General features: G+C 38.2%; 1 protein-coding gene across 2 annotated transcripts in view; it reads right to left on the reverse strand.

Annotated features, from left to right (window-relative positions):
* rab26 (RAB26, member RAS oncogene family) overlaps positions 1-25,888 on the reverse strand; it is a 93,906-nt gene that overhangs the window by 23,510 nt on the left and 44,508 nt on the right. For both annotated transcript variants that reach the window (XR_014608909.1, XM_084134584.1), the window contains exons 3-4: positions 19,088-19,184; positions 11,870-11,922 (exon numbers count right to left, since the gene is read on the reverse strand). The gene's annotated coding sequence lies outside the window, so the exon portion shown is untranslated. The remainder of the gene's footprint in view (positions 1-11,869; positions 11,923-19,087; positions 19,185-25,888) is intronic.

Here is a 25,888-nt window from a genome sequence, read left to right on the forward strand (position 1 = left end):
ACATAAAGCTCCACAAAGAGCCATTGTTTCACAAAAAAAAAAAAAAAAACACAATTCGTCTGGTAATGCTTCTAACTACATCCATTTGTCACCCAAACACCCCTTGACCTTGTTTTTACAGTGTTTGCAAGGCAGTTTTATATTAATGTTCCTCAGACACTGTGGTTTTCGGGGTTTCTTCTAAACTTCTAACACTAAAGGTCTGTTAAAGTTCACATATTTCCAACACCAATGAGAGGATGTGCATCTGAAACATCATTTCCTTTTACTGAGAATTATACTTTTAATTGTCTTTGAAAAAGCATATGTTATACGGACGAGTGCACGCAGAAAAGTGAGCACATTTGAGACAAGCCTTTAACATTCATTCGCCTTGCACGCACTGCTGTGTACTTGAGCAAATGCAGATCTAATTGAATGCAATTGAATCTCGACTGTAACCCTGAATATTCAGAGCTGCAGAGACTCGATAAGCCTTGATGCACGACTTTCATATAGAAAAAAAAAAAAAAAAGTAATCTAAATTAAAGCCTAGCCCTCAGTTAAAGTTATGCTTGTGCAATTGCATGAAAACTATAAAGCAAAAGTGGCATTGTGCCAAACCGAGAGTGTGTTTCATCTAAATGAGGGTAAAGCTGGTCAATTATGTGTTTCGAGGCTCAGAAGAACTGATGCATTGCTGTGTGTGTGTGTGTGTGTGTGTGTGTGTATATATCACTTCTCTTTAGAAGAAGGATCCTCTTGAATGAACTCTTGTCACTGACGGTCCACACAGCAGAAACGTTATGTCCTCAACGGACAGTTTCTGCTCCACCTTCTGCATTTTCACTCAAACGAATCTCTAGAGACGCTCTTTGGAAGATATCCATGAAACACTCAGCAAACCAACATCCACATCAAAAGAGTGTATAACACAGGACCAAAAACATTCACACTGCACAAATGTACTGGTAAAAATATGCTACAGTAAAAACCTGGTAAATTAACAGTAAGATATCTTACAATACACATACAGTGAAAAATGTAAATGGTTTAACATTGCATTGTTGGAATTTTACTGTAACTGTCCAATTATTATTTTTATTTTTGTTTTGCATGTAAAAAATATGAATTGCAATATAATTTAGGGTGAAAACACTCTTGGATGTGCTGGAGGAGACTTTACAGAGCACTGGACTCTTGCAATGTCAATACAAGATCTTGACGATGGATATAAATGTTGTGATGTTATTTCCATCAAGAGGTGCATGCATTTTTGGTCAAGATTTTGTATTGTATTGGTCTATTTTTATTTTGGTAAACTCACAATAATGACAAATCATTGTGCTTTTATAAAGTAAAGAAAGCAAACAGGAGGCTGCTTTCTGCCGTCACGGTTTCTTTCCATGAAGTTTGTGGAGCAAATTCTATTTTAGAAACGGTTTCTATTTTCCTGCGACGTCGCGCTGGAACAACAAACACAGAGTGTGGCGATGATAATCTCAGGTGCTGTTTATGTGCTTTATTTAATGTTAAAAGCGTGTAATGTGACTCTGAATATCATTTAGTGCTCCAGCTTTGAAGCTGTAAAAGCAACAATGGATAATTCACCTCAGATCTTCAAATTAAACACATGGAAACAAGAACGTTCAAACTGTGAACAAACAGTGTATTTTTTGACAAAGACTGTTTTAGTAACTCAGCCTATGTATTTTTAAAAATGTTTAAATGGTGTAATATTTGTGAGTTTGATTATGGAGCTGCTTATCCATTTTCTTGCGAGTGCGTCAAGATTACTCTCTGGTGCCGCGAGACTCCGCCCACACGCTGTTCTGATTGGCTGACTCCGCCCACACGCTGTTCTGATTGGCTGACTCCGCCCACACGCTGTTCTGATTGGCTGTGGGTTTTGATTGTTTTTTTTACACATCTCGCAGTCGTGTCGCGTCTAGTGTGGACAGACACATTATTTGTCGCTGGAATCTTATCGCCTTGTGTCTGGTTAGGACACGGTGTTACATATATATCAAAATGTAAAGACTTAAAGTAATTCATGGCAACCATTTTCAACTTCAAATGAATAAAAACTGATAACGTCTAATCTTCTATCATCTAAATGAATCTAATCATTGCATTATTGAATGGATGTAATAAGTTGTGTTGCTGCTTTAGGTTAGTATCTGGTTCTGTGAGTGATTCACTTGACCTGCAACCAGTAGCCAGTCATTATATAAAATGGCATCGTTTTAATCAAAGGCATTGTCTGTAATTATGCATTCAGGCTGTGCTTCGCTATCAAGGGAAGATTGATCAAACAATAGCAGCTCAGATTACACACACAAACACACACCGATAATAACCGGATCACAGTCACGGCGGCGGGCGAACGGCACACAGCGGGAAACATTGACACAGAAACTCCTCAGACATCGAGAAACGCTGGAGAGATCAACGCTTCAATCAGAGAGAGAGAGAGAGAGACAGAGAGACAGAGAGACAGAGACAGAGAGAGAAAGAGAGTGTGTGTGTGAGAGTGAGTGAGTGAGTGAGTGAGTGAGTGAGTGAGTGTGTGTGAAACACAAACTCAGACATCGAGAAATGCTGGAGAGCTCAACGCTTCAATCAGAGAAAGAGCAAAAAGTGTGTGTGTGTGAGACAGAGAGAGAGAGAGAGAGAGAGAGAGAGAGAGAGAGAGAAACCTGGAGACTGTGATATGAGAGGAAGATGCAATAGAGCGAGAGAGAAAATAACGTAATGTGAGTGAGAGGAACCGCAAAGTCATTAAAGTGCTAAAAACAGACTAATAGCTGAGCCGCTGTTAAAACAGGCAAAGAAAGACAGAAACGGCACCATTAAAGCTGTAGAATAATCTAAGGTAAATTACAGCACTGTTTTTGGCCTTAGGATTGAACATCTAGGCAGAACAAACTCAAAATGGCCATCTAGACTCCCTGTGAATATATATATATATATATATATATATATATATATATATAGTTTACAGGATGATTAAAGTTAATGAGCAATAAGCCATGCGAAGCTGTGCGTTACCATGGTAAACGAGTGTGGTTAAGCACAGCAGGAATCCTGTGCCACTTGCTCTTGTAAAATCATGGCAACTGCAATATAATGAAATACACAAAGGTTCAATAAATATTTATATTTATTAATAAAAATTATAATAAATCACAAATGACAAATTATCCTACCATTTATGATCACATGATCCTGAGTGGCATATCCTCACAATTCATTTTGAAATTGGATTTCTTTTAAATAATTATTCAATTTAAACAGAAAAGTTATAATAAATAAATTATTCATTTGAAATAAATAAATAAATGAATAAATAAATAAATATTTTACCAAATGCCACACAAAGACAAATTAACTAAATAAAAAATAAAATGAATATTAATTACATTTCAATTAATTTAATTACGAATTTTACTTACATTTAAATAAATAAAAAAATATGATTTTGAGTTAAGTTGAATTTAACTGAATTAAATAAATTAATTATGAATTTGAAATAAATAAATAAATAGTTTAAAAAAATTACCAAATGCCACACAAAGACAGTTTAATTAAATAGTAAATAATATGAATTTTAATTATATTTAAATAAATAAATGAATAACGGATTTGAAATGAATGAACGAACAAACGAACGAACGAACAAACGAACGAACGAACGAACGAACGAACAAATTAATATTTGCATTGGCTTTAGACAGGGTTCATTCAGAATTTCAAATCAAAACTCCATGGAATTTTATTGGAATGCATCAGTGCCGTTGAAATTGAAAAAGTACGATACACTCATTAATAAACACACAGTGCTGTGTGTCAACAGTCTCTGAATGCAGTGAGAAACTGCTATCCTGCTTCTCCAGCTGATGTCTGGAGCGCCAGTCTCATGAACCACGAGTCACTCGGGCGATATTTCAAAGCTGTTGACACTGAGGAAAAAACCGAGAGAGACATTCACAACAGGAGAGCCGGGAGCATGAGAGTGTGTGTGAGTGTGTGAGATGAGGAAGAGCTGGAGGGAGCGATGAATAACAATCCAGCGTTATGTGACTGACTGCAACATGCAATCTTACAGACGGCTCGAGCACTAGAACCCTTCACATATAAAAGACAGAACACTCAGGCTAATAGCAGACACATGCTCACAATCTTAAATATAGTTCTACGTACTCAACGTGCAGAAACTGGGAAAATATACTAGCATTGTGCTCTGTTCACAAAACTAATCAGAACACAGAAGCAAAAGCAGTTCTATTGCATAAAAAAGGACATCACTCTCTGGTACAAAATCTGTTGCTGGGATCAGTACCCTTTCAAAAGGTTCTAATATGTACACTTTTGGTAGCAATATACACCTTTGAGGCACTAATACAGCGGGGGAAATAAGTATTACTGGGAGAATATAGTGTGGTCACATGAGAGCAAAATTGAACTGTTTGGATGCCATAATACACACCATATTTGGAGGAGAAATGGCAGTGCACATTACCCTAAAAACACCATACAACTTGGTGTTGGCTCTTGGACAACTCTTCTGATTATTCTTTTCACTCCTCTATCAGAAATCTTGCGAGGAGCACTGGTCGAGGCAAATTTATGGTGAAATGATTGTCTTTCCACTTCCGTATTATGGCCCCAAAAGTGCTCACTGGACCATTCAGAAGCTTAGAATGGCGCCTATAACCAATGCCATCATTATGTTCTGCAACAGTTAGGTTGCGAAGGTCTTGAGACAGCTCTTCGCTTTTACCCATCATGAGATGTGTCTTGTGTGACACCTTGGCAATGAGACCTTTTTGTAGGCCATCATTTGGGACTGAACCAGCTGTTATTAATTTCCACTGACAGGGGGCTGGATTGCTTTTTAATTACTGTAAGTTTTCAGCAGTTGTCTTGGCTTTCCATGCCTTTTTGTGCCTCCCTTTCTTCATGTGTTCAATACTTTTTCCCTGTGTCATTTCACATTATTACACATAACTTAATTTCTGAACTTATTTTTGTTTGTTTCTTTGTATGTATGGCTTACTTGGGTTGTTACCAACATCTGATGAAAATTTCATGTCAATAGCACCTTTGGAAATATATTTACTGAGAAAAATGATGACGTGTTCAATACTTATTTTCCCCCGCTGTATGTACACTTTTGGTAGCAATATACACCTTTGAGGTTCTAATATGTACACTTTTGGTAGCAATATACACCTTTGAGGTTCTAATATGTACACTTTTGGTACAAAGATGTACCTTTTGAAAGGATTCCACCCCAGCTTTTGTACCTTTTTCTGAGAGTGCAGTTTGAGTGCATCCCTGTGTACGGTGGAGTTCAATCAATATATAAATTATTTTTTAGGTGTATGTAACTTTGGTACTAGGGCTAGGTGATATAGCCAATACAATTCTCCATAAAAATCTCTAGATATCCGTTTATATTAGTGGTGTAGTCGTTATTATATTTTTCAGTGAGTCGTTCTGCAGGTTAGAGTGAGTCATTGAACAACTCATTCAACAGATTTGTTCAAATGGTGATTCATTTAGGAATGAACCAAGCATCTGCCTTAATGAGTCAGTCATTGAATCATTCACTCGACTGATTCATTCAAAACACTGACTCATACTGGAAAGAACTTAAAGACAGCGTTCATGACTGATTCACTGAATGACTCATTCAACAGATTTGTTCACAACACTGATTCATTCAGGAACAAATCAAGCGATTGCCTTTATGTGTCAGTCATTAAATCATTCACTCGATCGATTCAATCAAAACATTGATTCATTCTGGAAAGAACTAAATGTCTGAACTAAACTGTCTTTATGAGCGAGTCATTTGATCATTCATTAAACAGATTCGTTCAAAGCACTGATTCATTCAGGAACAAATCAAGCGATTGCCTTTAAAGGCCCACACAGAAGAAAATGAAGTGTTAAATAAAGTCGTTATTTTTGTTTGTTTTTGCGCACAAAAAGTATTCTCGTCAAAGTATTGCGGGAGCGATTGGAGAGCAGACGGCTCTGAGTGCTTTTGAATCGCTCTCGTGTTACATTGAAGCCTTTTATAAGTCAGTTACTGAATCATTCACTTCAACAACACAGATTTATTCCGGAAAGAACTAAATGACTCTCATTGAATCATCTAGACAACTGAATCGTTCAAAACACTGATTCGAGAAGGAAACACCACTGCTGTGTGTGTCGCTAGGAAATATTTAGTTCTTGACTATTTAACTAAAATGCGAATGTTCCTCACATAAGTCGACACAATTAAAAATTAATAGTAATAAACATGCACTGTATTATTGTGGATACATAAAAAATATGCCTGATTACTTTATAACGCTTCTTATCCATGAAATTTAAAGTCCCCCTGTGGTGAAAATCCAGCTTTTAATGTTGTTTATGTGTCTATGAGGTGTTTTTAATGTGCTTTAAGACAAACCATGTGTAAATTCATAAGTCGACTCCATTGCTGAGTATTTTCTCCTTAAAACTGCAGTGAACCAAAGGCAGTCTCAAAAACACGCTTTGAAATCGCTGGTGTTTCTGACGTCACAAACTACCTTGTAACCAATCAGATCAACCTGTGATCGTCAGCGAGTGGATCTCTGAGCTGAGTGAGTGGAGGCGGGGCTCATTTGCATATTCATAGAACCGTGCATACTAAATTAGTCAAGGGTGTCGAGTTACATTCAAGATATTTTAAGGCATGAAGACATTTTTTTCAAGGAAAAAAACGTTTACATATTTTGGTGATCAAAGATGAGATTTAAGGGATAAAATGATTGACTACATGAGGATTTTAAAATATAACTCTTACACTCTTCAATGGGAGTCGGAAGACAAGGATCATGAAACTAGTCTGTCAGTATTTAGGAAACTTTATCGCCAAACAAGTTCAAACAACAAGGCCAAACAAGTATTGCCAGAAATCCTCACAATATTGCCAACTCATGTTATCATCACTTATCTCTGTATGCAAATCACCAATTTTCATCAATTTTAGCCTGATCTAAACTAACGCCCTCTTTTGCTTGACCTACATGCCAGAACAATGTTCATCGTCTCACCAAACAATTATGTGTAAATTAGTGAAAGTGGATAAAAAAACTTTAATGAGACTCCTATGAGCCAGAAGAGATTTAGCCAGCGCTCATTATTGACCATGTGGTTGATTCATTAAAGACCTCTTAACATGCTGATGCAACCATGTGAAATTCATTTCTCCTCCCTTAATCCAATGTAATCCTATTTAGCACTGAATGTGTCAATTATCTGTGAGAGTAATGAAAGCGGTTCTGCCAGGTCTTCAACTCTGCATTACAGACATCATGAGGAAACTCATGTTTATTCAGAGAGACACATGCCTTCACAATGAAGAGAAAACTCAATGCTTGAAACATCGGCTGCTTGATGTTAAATGATTAGTTCACCCCAAAATGAAAATTTCCTAATAATTTACTCACCCCAATGCCATCCAAGATATCCATGTCTTTCTTTCCTCAGTGGGAGAGAAATTATGTTTTTTGAGGAAAACATTTCTGTATTTTTCTTCTAACAATGGACTTCATTGGTTACCATCGTTTTTAAGTCCAAATCAATGCAGTTTCAAAAGTCTTTGAAGTGTTTAAACGGGCTGTACGCGATCACAGCTGAAGAAGAGGTTGTTATCTAGCAAAACGATAGGTCATTTTCAAAAAAACAAATACTGAACGTTGAAAGGTCACGTTGAAAGGTCACGCCGGCGCCGGCGGAAGTACCGCCCCACTGTTTACAATGCGACCGTACGTAGGAGGATAGTTCAAATAGTATTGTTTGCTATTATATATACAGTAATAGTATTCAATGAATATGAATAGTATATGAATAACATTCTGATGAATATGAATAGTAGTTCAAATAGTATTGCCGGCGCCGGCGTGACCTTTCAACGTGATGACGTAGTTCCCTGTCCGTTTGTTGATCAGCTCAATCCGAACTATTGAAGGTAAAAAGTCTATAATTTATCATTTCTTTTGAAAATGACCTATCGTTTCGCTAGATAACAACCTCTTATTAGTGAGTAAATTATTAGGAAATTTTCATTTTGGGGTGAACTAATCCTTTAAATACATCAGGGGAATTACAAAGCTTATTATACAGGCTACGCTACTGTTCAAAAGTTCGTTTTTTTTAAAAGAAATTAATACTTTTACTCAACAAGGACGCATTAAATTGATCAAAAGTGACCGTCAAAAATGCTATAAATAAATATTTCACATAATAATCCTGAAAAATAAAATATGTCATTGTTTCCACATAAATCTGAAGCAGCACAACTGTTTTCAACACTGATAATAATCATAAATGTTTCTTGAGCATCAAATCATCATATTATACTGATTTCTGAAGGATCATGTGACACTGAAGACTGGAGTAATGAATTATAATAAATTACACTTTACTATATATTCACATAGAAAACAGCTGTTTTAAATTTTAATCATACTTCACAATATTACAGTATTTACTGTATTTTGATTCAATTAATGCAGCCTTCTTGAGCAAATTTAAAAATTTTCAACTTTTAGTGTACAAGAGTGTTTAGTCAGGTTTATGCTTATAATAACTCTTTCCATGTTTTATTTATTTTTTTAATTATAAGTTTCCAGCCACCGCCACTATTTTTTTAAATCATTTTCTAAAAAGTTGCATGGCCCCAAAAGATTTTGTTGAATATATAATATATAAATGAACATTAATTTTATTTCTTTATTTTTGCAGTGTGACATGAAGGCTTTGGCTTTCTGTTTCTCAGGCTTTTGTTCCTGGTTCGTCACGGTGATTAGCATCAATTTACACCAATTAACCTGAGCAGCAGAGTTGAGGCATGAGTGCTTCTGTGCAAATGAACAGGTGCTGTGTTGGTGCACACACACACACACACACACACTCATAAAGTCCCTTATGGTTAGGAGTCCGATAGCAGACAAAAGCTTCTTGAGATGCAAATGCATGTGGGAGTGAGTCGCAACCTTTGGTCTGAGGAACTGCACATGTGAACGCGTGATTGAAGTTGATGTTGTTCGTGCACGTCTGTGTGCATGTAAAAGAGAAGAGAGGAATGAGAAATAAACGTGTGTGGGAGTGTGAGGGGGTTGTGTGTTTACACGTTCACATATTAATAAGGATCTTTAAAAGCCTGGGGTGATGTCTGTCCCCCTGCGCCTCGGCTAATGGTTATAAATGGTGCAATATTTCACGATTTATTAATAACTGGGCCTGCAGCTGTAAACCTGTAGGACAGATGGCCTCAATACTTTTGATGCTCAACTCATTAAACTTGCATCTCATTTACAAATCATTAGCCCCAAACTTTCTGTCCCCCTTATTCTCCTTCTCTTATAATTACTGCACAGAGTCCATGTGTGTAGATCAATGTGTATTAAATACACGTACAGTAAAGCAATGCACAGCATATAAGGTTAATAATGGCTGATGCTTTCTTTCTGGCAGGGTTTAAGTGGGTTATGCCAGATATGCATGGATGAATCATTCACAATAAGATCAATAACATGCATTTTTGAGCATAGAAAAGAAAATATATTTACATAAAGTTGCATATTTAAGAATATCAAACTTTATCGCATACATACAGTACAATCACATAAAGTGATATATAAAGCAAATCTCAACTGCTTGATTGTTAAAATGTTCAGGATAAAGCTGAAAAAGCCTGTAATGTTAATGTGTCATGCAAAATAAAGGCATTGATTCAAAGATAGTCTCATAGTCAGATCTATTATAGTCTATAGTCAAATATACTTTAGAATCAAACAATCATAACAGTGTCACAACCTCATCTGTCGACATGATGGCGGTGAATTGCAGAGCTTGCAAACATTTCCACATCGCTATAAGATGCTTTTCTCACTACTGTTATTTTTGTCATGTGTTTATTTTGTTATTGAGAGGAAAGTGTGCGGCACATATTTACATTTTCATCTAACTGTTGCTCTCAGCAGTGTACGGCATCAGTGTACGGTTCGTTAACAATATATCACTGCAAAGCTATTTCTAACATCTTTTTACTTTCTCCTTGATTCTTTTAACTCAAAAGTTAAAAGTGTATTTGATGATATTGCTCCTGTTAAAGTCAGGAAGAAGAGTGGCAGACAAAAAGCACCTTGGAGAAACTCAACAGCAGTGCAAAATATGAGAAGACAATGCAGAAAAGCAGAGCGCATGTGGCGGAAGACTAAACTTGTAGTCCATTATAACATCTACAAAGACAGCCTTCATGCTTTCAATATGGAACTAGGCAAAGCTAGACAGACTTTCTTCTCAAATATTATAAACAGTAATTTAAACAACACACGCACTCTTTTTGCTACTGTAGAGAGACTGACAAACCCCCCAAGCCAGATTCCCAGTGAAATGCTCTCAGACAACAAGTGCAGTGAGTTTGCTTCTTTCTTCTCTGAGAAAATCAATAATATCAGAAAGGTGATCAGCACATCCTTGAGTTGCACTGAGGTCAGACAGATCAGACCACCTGAGAAAGTAGTTACTATGTCTGATTTCAAAGAAATTGATGGCAAAATTTTGGAAGAAACCGTACAGCACCTTAAAACATCAACCTGCGCTCTTGACACACTTCCCACATCTTTTTTGTGTTAAAGTGTGTTAAACAGTTTAGAAGCAGATCTTCTAGAAGTGGTAAATGCCTCACTTCTCTCTGGGAGTTTTCCAAACTCCCTGAAAACTGCAGTTGTCAAGCCCCTCCTGAAAAAGAGCAATCTGGATAAGACCATATTAAGCAACTATAGACCGATCTCAAATCTTCATTTCATAGGCAAGATCATTGAAAAAGTTGTCTTCAATCAGCTGAACAAATTCTTAAGCTCGAATGGATACTTTGACGATTTTCAATCTGGTTTCCGACCGCACCACAGCACAGAGACAGCGCTCATAAAGATAATAAACGATATTCGCTTAAATACTGATTCAGGCAAATTATCAGTGCTTGTACTACTCGACCTCAGTGCTGCATTTGACACTGTCGATCATAACATACTTCTTGACAGGCTGGAAAACTGGGTGGGGCTTTCTGGGATAGTCCTAAAATGGTTCAGGTCATACTTAGATGGGAGAGGTTATTATGTGAGTATAGGAGACCATAAGTCTGAGTGGACATCCATGACATGCGGAGTCCCTCAAGGCTCGATTCTTGCGCCACTCCTGTTCAACCTGTATATGCTCCCAATGAGCCAAATAATGAGAAAGAACCAAATTGCTTACCACAGCTATGCAGACGACACACAGCTGTACTTAGCCCTATCGCCTAATGATTACAGCCCCATTGACTCCCTGTGCCAATGCATTGATGAAGTCAACAGTTGGATGTGTCAAAACTTTCTTCAGTTAAACAAAGACAAAACTGAAGTCATTGCGTTTGGAAGCAAAGATGAAGTTCTCAAGGTGAACGCATACCTTCACTCTAGGGGTCAAACAACTAAACATCAAGTCAGGAATCTTGGTGTGACACTAGAGTCAGACCTTAGTTTCAGTAGAACATATGAACACATCACACCAGTCCTCAGGTCTTTACACTGGCTCCCAGTTAAATTTAGGATTGATTTTAAAGTATTATTACTGGTATATAAATCATTCAATGGCCTAGGACCGAGCTAGCCTCCGTTTTGTTTGACAATACTTCGAACGTCAACAAGAAGTGACGTCACCCAACATCGCTTAGAGCAGCTTTGAGATGAATGAAAAGTGTCATGCACTCTTGACTCAATAGAAAGAGGACTTTTACACTGTTATTATCACAAAAAAACTGTTTTACAGTACAATGTCAAATGAGTCACATGAGTCTTACCTGTATGTTGTCAAAAGAAGCTTTATTTGTCACGTCGTAGAGCAGCAAAAGAGCTGAAAGAGAGACACGATATAATCACATTATGGATGGAAGAATGAAAAACAACATCAACTCAGACATTTGATTTCCTTTGGCTCTGCAAAATCTTCCTTTACTAAAAGACAAAGGAGTGAGAAAGCATGACTTCTTTGGTCCCACGAGCATGTGATTTTAAGCTTTCAGTGTGTGATGTATTTATGGATTCAGTGCTTTATTTAGGGTTCGGGGGAGAGGAGTCTGTGAAGGGCAAACATTAAAGGATAATTATCATCTCTGCTACGAGGAAGCAGCACAGACGGAGGAACAAACACACACACACACACACACACACACACAAACACACACACACATGCTTCTATTCAGAATGGAGAAGGTCTGAATGGAAATTTATCAGCTCTTAACAGCGACAGAGTTTCCCTGCAAGGCGCTTTTAATTCTTTGGTTATTTTTTTGCAAGACAATAGATTGAAGTCTTTCAAACCGAACGAGTGCATCCGAGACCCGCGTTGAGTGACAGGAGCCAAACCGTGGGAAGAACAATTGGAAATGACAGCAGTGCGTCGGGGTCCTGTACGATCGTGTGTGTGTCTGAACCCAACGACACACACATTCAGCTGTGCAGACGGAAATAACCGACAGGTCGTTCATGCGCATCTCTAAAGCCAGGTGTTCTCCATTTATAATGTCTGAACAAATATATGTTTCAATAGAGCAGAAACACAAACCGCTGTAACCTTGAAACAATTTACTGCTCGTGGGTGTAATATTGAGTATCAGAGAGAGAGAGATTGAAGAAGCCGACATGTTTTATGTACTGTCTGCCCCTGGTTTGAACAGATCTGAATGGATGTAATTCGGACCAAAGGTTGGTTTATTTTTAAAGGGGTGGTTGATCATGATTTGACTTTTCTAACTGTAGTTAGTGTGTAATGTTGCTGTTTGAGCATAAACAACATCTGCAAAGTTACAACGCTCAAAGTTCAAAGCAAAGGGAGATATTTGCTTTTAAAGAAATCGCTTTTTAAGGACTACAACAAACGGCTGGTAGAGACTACACCACATTCCTCCCGGGTTAGTGACATCACCAACCATAAAATTTACATAAACCCCGCCCCCTGAACACGATTTATAGATTATCAAGACAGAATATGCTAATCAATGACTAGAAGATAACTACACATCAGCTTCATAAAATCATCAATAACCATTCAGAAATGTCCTGTTGCTTCTACATGTTTCACTTCTTGAGTCTCTCCATCTTTGTCTGACTTCGGTTTGAACAATTTTAAGCGCATGTGTGTGTGAGATAAAAGGACACAGCTCTTGAAGCTCCGCCCCCTGTGCCGGGAGCAGCAGCTCATTTGCATTTAAAGGGACAGACACAAAACGGTGCGTTTTTGCTCACCCTCAAAAAGTGACAACTTTAACATGCTATATACAAATATCTGTGGGGTATTTTGAGCTAAAACTTCACACACACACTCTGGGGACATCAGAGACTTATTTTACATCTTGTGAAAAGGGTATTATACCACCCCTTTAAAGACGACACTATGCAAATTATTGCAGAAGTGAAATCAGCTTAAAAAAATGAAATGTTATTTAAGTTAATACTGTAAGGCAAATTTAGATTTTACAACATAATTTGGACCATAAAGTTACTATAAAATCAAAGCCATGTGTGCAACCAACAATTTAAGCAGATTGCATGGTAAAAGCCATTTAAAAAGTAGCAAATTAATGACTTAAACATGTCCTAAAATCCTTTTGAACCAGCCATAATTTTGTACTTATGAAGCTTGAATGTTTTACTGTGTCAGAAATATCGACCACTTCACATCTCCATGTACGATGTGATGTCTGTTCCTCCCCTATATGTCAGTATAGCATATGCAAAAGCTGGAACAAAAGATGTGAAATGCTGCTTCAAATGCATATTGGCCTGAATAAACAATAAAACTGGAGCAGGGAAACAAAGACTCTTCACAAAGTGTCTTTTCAGAGCCGAGTTCGACTGACATGTGAGTGGCACTACAATAATGACTGCAATTAACAATCATTATGTCAAAACCATTTCTGAAGCCCATTATTATCTTGCTCTCAAAACCCTGTCCAAAAAAACTATCATTTATTACTGACCCATGAGAGAAAGCAGAAGAGTGAGCCGTGACACACAGCTCAACTAAAACTGGCCACAAACCACAGCACCTTTAACTCGGAAAGCCTTTTAATCACGGATATTAGCTTTGCATTTGGTTTATAAGGTGGTTGGAAATCAATTTAGGTAAATAAGACTGAGCATTGAGACAGTTTGCTTGTTTAAACGAATAAACCTCATGCATCATTGATTTTATATGAATGGGCTTCAAAGCTCCACTCAAGAGCATCTGTGTCTTTTTCGCTTCACATAGTGTTTGTTTTATCTGATGAATAGTGCATGAATATTCTGTAGATCTAATGATAGTGCAGGTAAAGAATCATTTCTCATTCAGATCTCGCTAAAACATTTCTAGGTCACATTTCACCCTAAAGCCAAAATAAATCATGTTTTAAATCAAGAAAACGAAGCCTATTTTTAGGACCACCCACCCAGTTATCATTACCATAATTTTTATGAGCATTTTATTCCCATTATCCTCAATGGGAATTCCTGTTTTCTGCTGGTGTTCATGTCAGCAACCAAAAGAAAAAACGTTGTAACCAATCAGGTCAACATGTGATCGTCAACGAGTGATTCTACATCCTTTAATCACCCAATACCTAAACTTAAAGTCCCCCTGTAGTCAATAACTTTATCCCTTAAAACTCATCTTTGATCACCAAAATGAAAAAAAATGCCTTAAAATAGCTTGAGTGTAACTCGACACCCTTGCCTCATTTAGTATGCGCGGTTCTATGAATATGCAAATGAGCCCCGCCTCCACTCACTCGCTCAGCTCAGAGATCCACTCGTTTCATGTTTTGGGGATGAAGTTTGACTTGGACACATGATACACACAATCATTAACAACAAATGATGGAATAATGTTTGTATCAGACCAGGGTCAGGAACTAATGGTGCTTAAGGCAATACTGGCACTAACATATTAAAAAATGCTGCTTTTAATATTTAAAACATATTACACAAGCAAGTCATATGTCAGCACGATTGCAAATGTGATATTGATTTTATGTTGATTACTTATAAAGCACATTAATATTTAACAATATTATTGATCTGCCTGCATTGACACCATTATATGAGAACTGAACTGAGCTGGACGATGAGAGAGTGGCTATATATAAATTAACTAAATTAATATCTTTTTACAACAAAAATTAACCATCACTGAATTTATAATCTGGACTATGACACTATTTTCATCTAGATCTGCTGTACAATAGAAACCATCTTTGTTGCATTATATTCCTGTTATCACTGTAAATCTGCTTTGAAACAATCTACCGTAAAAAACTATATAAATAAAGGTGACTTGACTTGACTATTAATAAGCAGAGTTTATTGAGGCAAAATTCATAGTTAATAGTGAGAATTAGACCCTAATCTAAAGCGTATTACTTCAAAGAATACCACACCGTTATAATAAAAAGGTTGCATTTCAAAAGCGCATGATAATTCTAATGCATTTGAATGCATTCGTCTCCCAGATCTCACATGAAGGTGCGCTTTCCTCTGATCTGCAGTGTGTGTTGCAGTGCCACGTCTCTCGGTGAGCTGGACGACACACAGGCACAGATGGGAGAGGCAGTGTGTGGGCGTCAGGAGTACAGTCGCTTCTACACACTGATTCACTCAGACTAATAAAACCCCATACATGCAGGACAATACGAGAGCCACCATCCCTAATGTCTGAGCCACGGACTTCTCTAGGATGTGATTATGGGTTTGCATGCACAGGTTTGCATGTGACAAGCTCTTCAGGGGAAAATGTTGGCTGCATAAAAGTGTGCATTAATTTAAGCGTCAATCAAACGTCAAAGCGCATGCTGAGTGTGTGTGTGTGTGTGTGTGTGTGTGAATGCATCAGAACCTCATTTAAAAAGGTCATAATAGCTGCGGTTTATGATCCAATCAGTCTCGTTTGAAAGTGTAAGAACGTGGGCTGGTGTGGGTGGGTCGCACATGCTCTCGGAAAGCGTTTTTCGCTTAAGCATCACTGAAAAATTAACAATGCACTAAAACCTAAAACGCAAAACAGCTACTCTGGATACAGGAACATGCATTTTGTTATGACCGTTTGTCATTGAGTTCTGCTTCAGATGGTCGATACTTTAGCAGTAAGTGCCTCTTTCTGTTCCAGGTTGGTTGAAACGGCTGAAACACACAAGCACGAATGCAAGCTAACATCATTGAAATTCAGTAGTGCATCTCTGCTAAGATGTATGTTTGGTACAATGTATTATATATTCAAGAGATATTTACTGTATTCTGAACACGTCTTACAGGATAAAGTGTTACTACAGGATTTGCACACAAAAATGCATAATGTTTTCGACCCTTTAAAGTATGTTATCCCCTTTTACAAGGTCATCATTTTTTTTGGTTTCTACTAGAACAGGTTTTCTTGCTTGAATGTTGATTATTTTCCTCATATTCTCCATTGTTGCAGCTCCTCTCTTCCCAGTCTGTCAGTAACGCTCTGTTTACTTCCTGTCTCTATGAAGCCCCTCCTTCTGAAAAGCACAATGTGCTCTGATTGGTCGGCTGGATCAGTGTGTTGTGATTGGTCGAGCGCTTCGAATGTGTTTGGGAAATGTCCCGCCCCTTAACTGCCAGTTTAACACACTACTAACTAACTCAACCAGGCCCCGCCTCATTATTCTGGTATGAATTATTATAATGAGGAATATTGTGACGTGTTCGTTCCCGGAAGAAACTCAAGACTACAATGGAGGCGTTTCAGGGAGTAAAAAAAAAAGTAAAACACTTGGTTTAATGTTCTAAAACAACCACCAAGAATCGAATTTTTCTCACATTTTTTGATGTCATCAACATGCCGAAAAAACAACACAGGAAAAACAAAACTTTTATGTTTGGCATTTTCTCTCCCATAGAAAACCATTATAAGGTACAAAAACAAAAAACATTTGCACTTTATGGATGACTTTATGGATAGTACTAAGTTGATGAACCCTACAAACGCAATGTTCTTAACATTTCTATGGGGAAGAAAACGCTTATCATAAACGTGTTGTTTTGGATTATGATGTTGTTGTTTTGGCAATAAATAATGTTTATGACATGCTAATCATATATGAGTGATTCTCAGCTGGTCAATTCTGAACGGGTCGTGGACAGCAGGAGAAAAACAACGCTGAATGCAACTGATAAAACGCAGCTAAACATATAATCATGCACAGTTATGACGGCACAATAAATGGGTTTTAGAAAAACGTTTCTTTTGTAACATCAAATAGGACAAATTCATCAACCATGTTTGCAGACACATTAGACAGATGCATGACCTCATGACCTCAGAAAATACTCAGAACACATCAGAAATGGGTTCATGGGTAAATCGCACTTCTATTTCAATGTTGTTATTGATATTCAATTTAAATATAAATATGTCAAAACAACTCGGACTACATCAAAATGGGTGAATCACACTTTATGCATTTACAACATTTCTGTTTTCTCATTCATTTCTAACAACTCAGGTTGTGTTTATGCAGTTCATAGTAATATTCATAATTCATTAATTCATAATAATACATTTGTAGAGGCATTTTAGTTTATTTGTATGATAAACCGATTGGACGCCACTTAAATGTAAAATCTAAACTAGTTGAGAAGCTGAAAGAGAGAGATAAAGTCAAGGAGAAACAGAGAGCAAAATAGAGTGTCAAATGGCTTAGATGTGCCATTTTTAGAATTATATTAATAAAAGCATGAACTAATTCACAGCAGGAGTTTAGACCGAGAAACACTGCCAAACTTTTGCAACACTAACACTTTCTTAATCTGTTTTTTGTAGTTGTTGTTGTCTTGTTTTCCTTTAAAAATATCATGAAGACATCATTTTTCTCACCCCATTTGCATCTTAATTCCCTTGTTTTATTAATCGTACCCTCATTTTATCAAATCTTGGCCATGCATTCAAAATTACTTCCCTCATTTTAACAAATCGTGGCCACAATTTACTAATTCATCCCATTGTTTTAGTAAAAGTGGTTTAAAAGCTAGTTTAAAAGTTAATTATTTTGATAATTGGGTGTAATAGAATATGTTAGCATGCTTTAGGGCCAGATTTACTAAAAAACCCTCTTTTGGCGTTAAAAAACTACTGTCAGGATTTACTAAAGACACGCTGTGAAAAATGTCCGCTGAAAAGGCGTGGACAGGGTTATTTTTGCATATGCATTTGTAGGAGTTTCTAAGGAGTTTTAAATTTATTTATTTAATTTTATTTATTTATTTAAATGATCATGTACAGTGATTCACTACGGTTTACACTCATCAATTTACTGGTATTTGCGGCATTATTTAAACCAGATGCTAATTTGCGCTACTCTTGGTAGATTGTGTTCAATTTACGCGTCGTCAGTAGATCATGCTTAGTAAATCTGGCCCTTAATGTTCAAAAAACACATTATTTTTCACACATCTCCTCTGAAACACTCTGATTTCTACAAAGCCCCTCCTTCTGAAAAGCTCAGAGTACTCTGATTGGCCAGCTGACCCAGTGCGTTGTGATTGGCCAGCTGACCCAGTGCGTTGTGATTGGCCAAACACCTCAAGTGTGTCGGAAATATAACACGCCTTACCATAATCATTGAGTGGAGGCGGGGCTAATTTGCATATTCATAGAACCAGACAAGGGTGTCAGGTTACATTCAAGATATTTTAAGGCATGGAGAATTTTTTTTTTCAAGAATAAATCATTTAAATATGTCATTTTGGTGATCAAAGATGAGCTTTAAGGGATAAAATTATAAACTGCAGGGGGACTTTAATAACACTGTATCATTTTCGAGTCGGATTTTGAAAAAGTGGATGATCAAGCCAATCGATTGGAATGAACTTGAGCAGATCTTTTCACAGTGGCAAGTTCACACTGATTAATTTCATAATTTTGAAATTAATTTCATAATTTTAATTCATTTCTAAATTTCATCCATTTTCGGAAGGCCAAACAAAGTGGATTTGCTTTCACGTGTAAGTAAAGTGCAACTCACCATGTGCGTCTCGGTAGTAAGCGTGTGTCACACTCCTGAATCGCTCCTGTCCCGCTGTGTCCCAGATCTACAGGGCAAGAAGAGACACACACTTAACCTGCTTCATTCACACATTCATCACACACACACACACACACATCAGATCTGAGTCGAGAAGCAGAGCAGCGCTTTAATTAGCCTGTGTGTTATTGACGAGAGGCAGAGGACAAGCATGAGGATTTATGGCTGAGGTCAAGACCTATTACACAGTCCCTGTCCTGATAAGAGCAGCCTGTCTCACACACACACACACACACACACACACACACACAGCGACCAGTCGGAAGGGTCGTGATGAAGCTGATGTGCAAGACATGAATCCTGATGAGCAGGACAGCCTGACATTAATAAAGCCTGGGAGATAATGCACACACACACACACACACACACACGCACACCAGATTTGCCACTAAATAAATGGAAATTCTGTCATTATGTACGCATTCTCATGTCTTTTCAAATCTGTATGAGTTTCTTTCTTCGGTGGAACACAAAAAGGAGAATATGCACTGTTTTTCCACCTAATGAAGGAAATTGTCTCCAAATAATCACTAGAAAGCATCGTGAACGACTGCGAGTCAATGCAGATGTGAGATTCTTTGTGTGACACAGACTGCGATGTAATAGACTCACTTTGTATTGTTTGCATAATTATTTTATTTTTCAATGCACACAACTGTTGCTCTTAGAGCACGCTCTTATTTAACTGAAGAGTGTGACTGCTATTCAGAGGCTGGATTTTGTATGACGGATTTATAACTTTTTTGTTTATATTAATATATTAATGTATTTTAATACCAGGTACACACACACACACACACACACACACACACACACACATACACACTTAAACAAAAACACACACACACACACACACACTCACACATACACACACTCAAACAAAAACACACACACACTCACAGACAAACACTCCCACACTCACACACACAAACACACTCACACTTACACTCTCTCACACACACACACACACACACACACAAACACACAAACACTCCCACTCACAGACAAACACTCCCACACTCACTCACACAAACACTCACACTTACACTCTCTCTCTCTCTCTCACACACACACTTACACTCACACACTCAAACAAAAACACACAGACACTCACACGCACACACACACACTTACACTCACACACAAACAAAAACACACTCACACACAAACACACACACACTCCCACACTCAGACAAACACTCCCACACTCCCACACTCACACACTTACACTCTCACACACACTCAAACATAAACACAGACACTCACACACTCTCACACACACACAGAAACACACACACACACACACTCACAGACAAACACTCACACACTCTCACACACACACAGAAACACACACACACACACACAAACACGCACACACACACTCCCACACTCACAGACAAACACTCACACACTCACACGCACACAAACATTCACTCACACACTCTGTCTCTCTCTCAAAAACACACACACACACACTCCCACACTCACAGACAAACACTCCCACACTCACACACACAAACACACTCAACACTTACACTCTCTCACACACACACACACACACACACACACACACACACACACACAAACAAACACGCACACGCACACACACATACACTCCCACACTCACAGACAAACACTCACACACACAAACACACACACACACACACAAACACACACATTCACTCACACACTCCAGGGGCCCTATCTTGCACCCAGCGCAATTGACTTTGTCCACCGACGCATGTTTCATTCCTATTTTTCACCCGACGCACAGCGGACTTTTCCCTCCACAGACGCACGTCGGTAAATTAGGGAATGAACTTGCGCTCCCGGGGGCGGTTCAGCAAAAAGAGGAGGCGTGTTCCGGCGCAAACGTTCCCTGGTGCTATTTTACAGTTTCAGAAAACAGTTCCACCACAGACCAGGAGAAACCTTGTCTAACGTCAGTGGCGCATGTTATTCAGATGCTATTTTAAGGGCGCATACTTGACCATAATCAATGTAGCGTGTGCACAACACACACACACTTTGCTTCTCTCATCTACACAGACGCAGCAGTTTTCATTTTTAGAAAACCATACATTATTACAAGGAAAAATATTAACACACAAGGGAAATCATTGTTGTGTCCATGAAGATGTGGAAAAATGTCGGGCGCAAGAGTCATTTATCCCGCCGGTATAATAGCAACAGCGCCCGAGATCCGCCCACAAAGTTACTTGCATTTCAGATCGTTAAAATAGGGCCCTGTCTCTCTCACACACACACTCATTCCTATGGAACAGTCCAAATCAAATCAAATCAAATCAAGTATATTTGTATAGCGCTTTTCACAATACAGATTGTATCAAAGCAGCTTCACAGTATTAAATTAAAATAAAATAATACAACAAGGTTTGTTTCTAGTGGAATTTATTGATTGATAGAATAAAATTAAATATCCCCAAAATATCCCCAACTGAGCAAGCCAAAGGCAACAGTGGCAAGGAACCGAAAAAACTCCATCAAGTGACCTAATGGTGTCCTAAAACTCCATCAGGTGACCTAATGGAGAAAAAAATGGGAGAAAATGGGAGAACCCAGGCTCAGTCGGGGGCCAGTTCTCCTCTGGCATTTATGAACTAGAGGCCGGATTGTAGTTTGAACTGTAAGATTAACAATATTATATGAATGTCTGGCCGAAAAGATGCGTCTTTAATCTAGTTTTAAACTGGGAGAGCGAGTCCGAGCAACGAACAGTATCAGGAAGACTATTCCAGAGTTTCGGAGCTAAATGTGAAAATGCTCTCCCTCCTTTGGTTGATCTGGATATCCTAGGTATGACCAAAAGCCTCGAATTTATTGATCTTAAAGAGCGCGATGGATTATAGGGCGATAGAAGATCCGTTAAATAGACTGGAGCTAAGCCGTTTAGGGCTTTATAAGTCAGTAGCAATACCTTATAATTAATACGGAACTTTATAGGTAGCCAATGTAGTGATGATAAATTTGGTGTTATATGATCATATTTTCTTGATCTAGTAAGAACTCTAGCGGCTGCATTTTGGACTAACTGTAGCTTGTTTATTGAGGATGCAGGACAACCAGCTAATAAAGCATTACAGTAATCTAGTCTCGAGGTCATGAATGCATGAACTAACTTTTCTGCATCAGAAACTGATAGCATATTACGTAGCTTAGCAATGTTTCTAAGGTGGAAAAAGGCTGTTTTTGTAACATACGAAATATGATTTTCAAAAGACAGGTTACAATCGAGTATAACACCCAGGTCTTTTACTGTAGAGGATAAAGTAACAGGACATCCTACGATGTCAAAGTTGTATTGTGAGAGGTTCTGTGGGCGTTTTTTTTTGAACCGATAAGTATTACCTCTGTCTTGTCTGGATTTAATAAAAGAAAATTACGCGTCATCCAATCTTTTATATCTTTAACACACTCTGTCAATTTGGATAATTTTGCGTTTTCATCCGGCCGTGATGAAATATATATTTGAGTGTCATCAGCATAACAATGGAAACTAATTCCATGTTTCCTTATAATATTTCCAAGTGGCATCATATATATTGAGAATAATAGAGGGCCTAACACAGATCCCTGCGGCACTCCATAGTTTACTGGAGTTATGATCGATTTTTCTCCATTTAAATAGACAAAATGGTAGCGTATGATCTAAACCAGATAAGTATGATCTAAACCAGCTTAATGCTTGTCCTTGAACACCAGTATAATTTTGTAGTCGATCTAAGAGTATTGTGTGATCTATAGTATCGAACGCAGCACTTAGATCAAGTAAAACTAGTATTGAGATACAGCCTTGGTCAGAAGCTAAAAGTAAATCATTTGTGATTTTAATGAGCGCAGTTTCAGTGCTATGATGCGGTCTGAATCCTGACTGAAACTTTTCATAGATAGCATTTTCTTGTAAGAAAGAGCCCAGTTGAGCGGACACAACTTTTTCTAGTATTTTAGACATAAATGGAAGATTTGAAATGGGTCTATAATTTGCTAGATTATTATGATCTAATTGTGGTTTCTTAATGAGAGGTTTTATAACTGCCAGTTTAAATGTTCTTGGAACATGACCTAAAGATAAAGATGAGTTAATAATATTGAGGAGAGGCTCTTCCACTACAGGTAACACTTCTTTCAGTAGTTTAGTTGGTATAGGATCTAATAAACATGTTGTTGTTTTAGATGAAGTGATAAGTTTATTTAACTCTTTTTGTTCTATAGTTGTAAAGCACTGTAATTGTTCTTGCGGGGTGATAATTGAGGTTGAATTATAAGGCACGATTGAGGACTGAACGTTTACAATTGTGGTTCTGATGTTTTCTATTTTCTCAGTGAAGAAGTTCGGGTGACGTCTGTTTATTTGTTAGTCTAGCCACGGTGTTAAATAAAAACCTAGGATTGTTTTGGTTATTTTCTATTAGTTTGCGGAGGTGCTCAGCCCTGGCTGCTTTTAGGGCCTTTTTATAATGTGACATACTGTCTTTCCACGCGATTCTAAAGACCTCTAAATTAGTTTGTTTCCATTTACGCTCTAAATTACGGGTTTCTCTCTTTAGAACATGCGTAGTATTATTGTACCATGGTGCTTTAATTTTCTCTCTGACCTTTTTTAATCTAATTGGTGCAACAATATCCAATGTTCCAGAGAGAATGGAGCTCATAGTGCTAGTTAGTTCTTCTAGTTCATCTGTTTGTTTGGGTTCAGGCAGCAGCTGAGACAGATTAGATAAGCAATTTGAGAAATTATCTATGGTGGATGGAAGGATTGTTCTGCCTGGTCGATAATGCGGCGCAGCATGACATATTACAGCAGTACGTAATATGCAAGTTACCAAGTAATGGTCAGTGACATCATCACTTTGTGGAATGATATCTATATCGGTTGGATCGGTTCCATATGATATAATTAAATCGAGTGTGTGATTAAGACGATGAGTTGGTCCGATGACGTTTTGCTTGACCCCAAAGGAATTTAATAAATCTATAAACGCAGCCCCTAACGCATCATTTGAATTATCTACGTGTATGTTAAAATCTCCAACAATTAATGCTTTATCTACATTGACCAATAGATCTGAGAGAAAATCTGCAAACTCTTTTAGGAAATCAGCGTAAGGCCCAGGCGGTCTATATACGGTAGCCAAGGCTAGAGATAATATGGATTTTTTTCTAACATCTAAGAGCGTAACATTTAGTACAAGTACTTCAAACGAAATAAACTTATAACCCGTTTTCTGAGTAACATTGAGAATATCTCTATAGATTGTTGCAACACCGCCGCCACGACCAATCAGACGGGGTTCATGCTTATAGGAGTATCCAGATGGAGTAGATTCATTTAGACCGAAATAATCATTTGGTTTAAGCCAAGTTTCAGTAAGGCAAAGTACATCGAAGCTATTATCTGTGACTATTTCATTTACAATAACTGCCTTAGGTGTGAGTGATCTAATGTTTAGAAGACCTAGCTTTAAAAATTGTTTTTGTTTACTAATAGCAACATTTTCTGTTATAATAACAATTAGATTTTTCCTAGATCCTGCAGTAGATTTGTTATTTGATCTCACTAAACGAGGAATAGACACAGTTTCTATGCAATGTTCTACACTAGTATTTATATCATTTAAATTGGTGCAGGAGAGACTATGATTTGGACTTTTGGTTACTATAGTCATTTAATGTTATTTAACATTTTGGAGATGTTATCCGACAGAAGATCCACTCCAAATCTGCTTGGGTGTAAGCCATCGGCACGGAAAAGCCTAGGACGCTCCCAAAACAGATTCCAATTATTTACAAAGAGCAGTTTCTGCTCATTGCACCATGACATTAACCATTCATTTAGCGCGAATAATCTACTAAACTTTTCATGTCCTAGTCGGTACATGGGAAGCGGTCCTGACACTATGATCGTTATTTCAGGCGATGTGCTGCGTACCGTATCGATCAGATTCCTGAAGTCTTTCTTCAGAACCTCCGTCTGGCGCAGCCTGATGTCGTTCACTCCCGCGTGCAGGACCACAGTTCCGACGCGCTCGTCACCGTTCAGAATCTCGGGAACGCGAGCAGCAATTTCAGAAACACGAGCACCAGGAAAGCAGTGACTGTGCACCTTACTTTTACCTAACGTAGCATGTACGTGCCGAACAATGGAATCGCCGATGATCACAGCATCGCGTTCGGTTTCGCGAAGAGGGGAGAAGCGGTTTTGTGTGGATAACTCGAAAACCGGGAGGGTCGGAGAGAGTCTTCTTGGTCTAGACCTGACTCGCGTCTTCCGCTGCGGAACCATCCAGGCTTCGTGGTGGCGTGTTGGAGCCGGAGTGAACGAGACCATGGCTGATCGCGACCTCGGCGCTCGGGACCGATGCTGAGTAACGCACGGAGTAGACGAGGTTGGAGTCAGCGGGTTAGTAACGTTAATCACTGATTTGTGTGCATCGGCGCGTGATGTTTCAAGAGATAACCGCCGGTCTATCAGCTCGGCCTGTCTCACTAAAAGGTCGTGGATCTGTTTCTCAACAGCTTCCAGCTCAGACTGCAACGCGTGCAGCTCAAATGTATCTTTAACTGCACCAAGAGGTAGACTACTTACATCTGATATATTCGCCATGTTTGTTTGTAAGTGAGTGTGGAGAAGACGCGTTCAGCCGTGATCCACGGACGTAACCTATAAGAGTATCCAGCGTTGGATCACTAATAGGCTTGAGACGCATCTGCTCAACAGTC

This window comes from Abramis brama (genome assembly GCF_963993115.1).
Source record: "Abramis brama genome assembly, chromosome: 14".
Taxonomy (NCBI): domain Eukaryota; kingdom Metazoa; phylum Chordata; class Actinopteri; order Cypriniformes; family Leuciscidae; genus Abramis; species Abramis brama.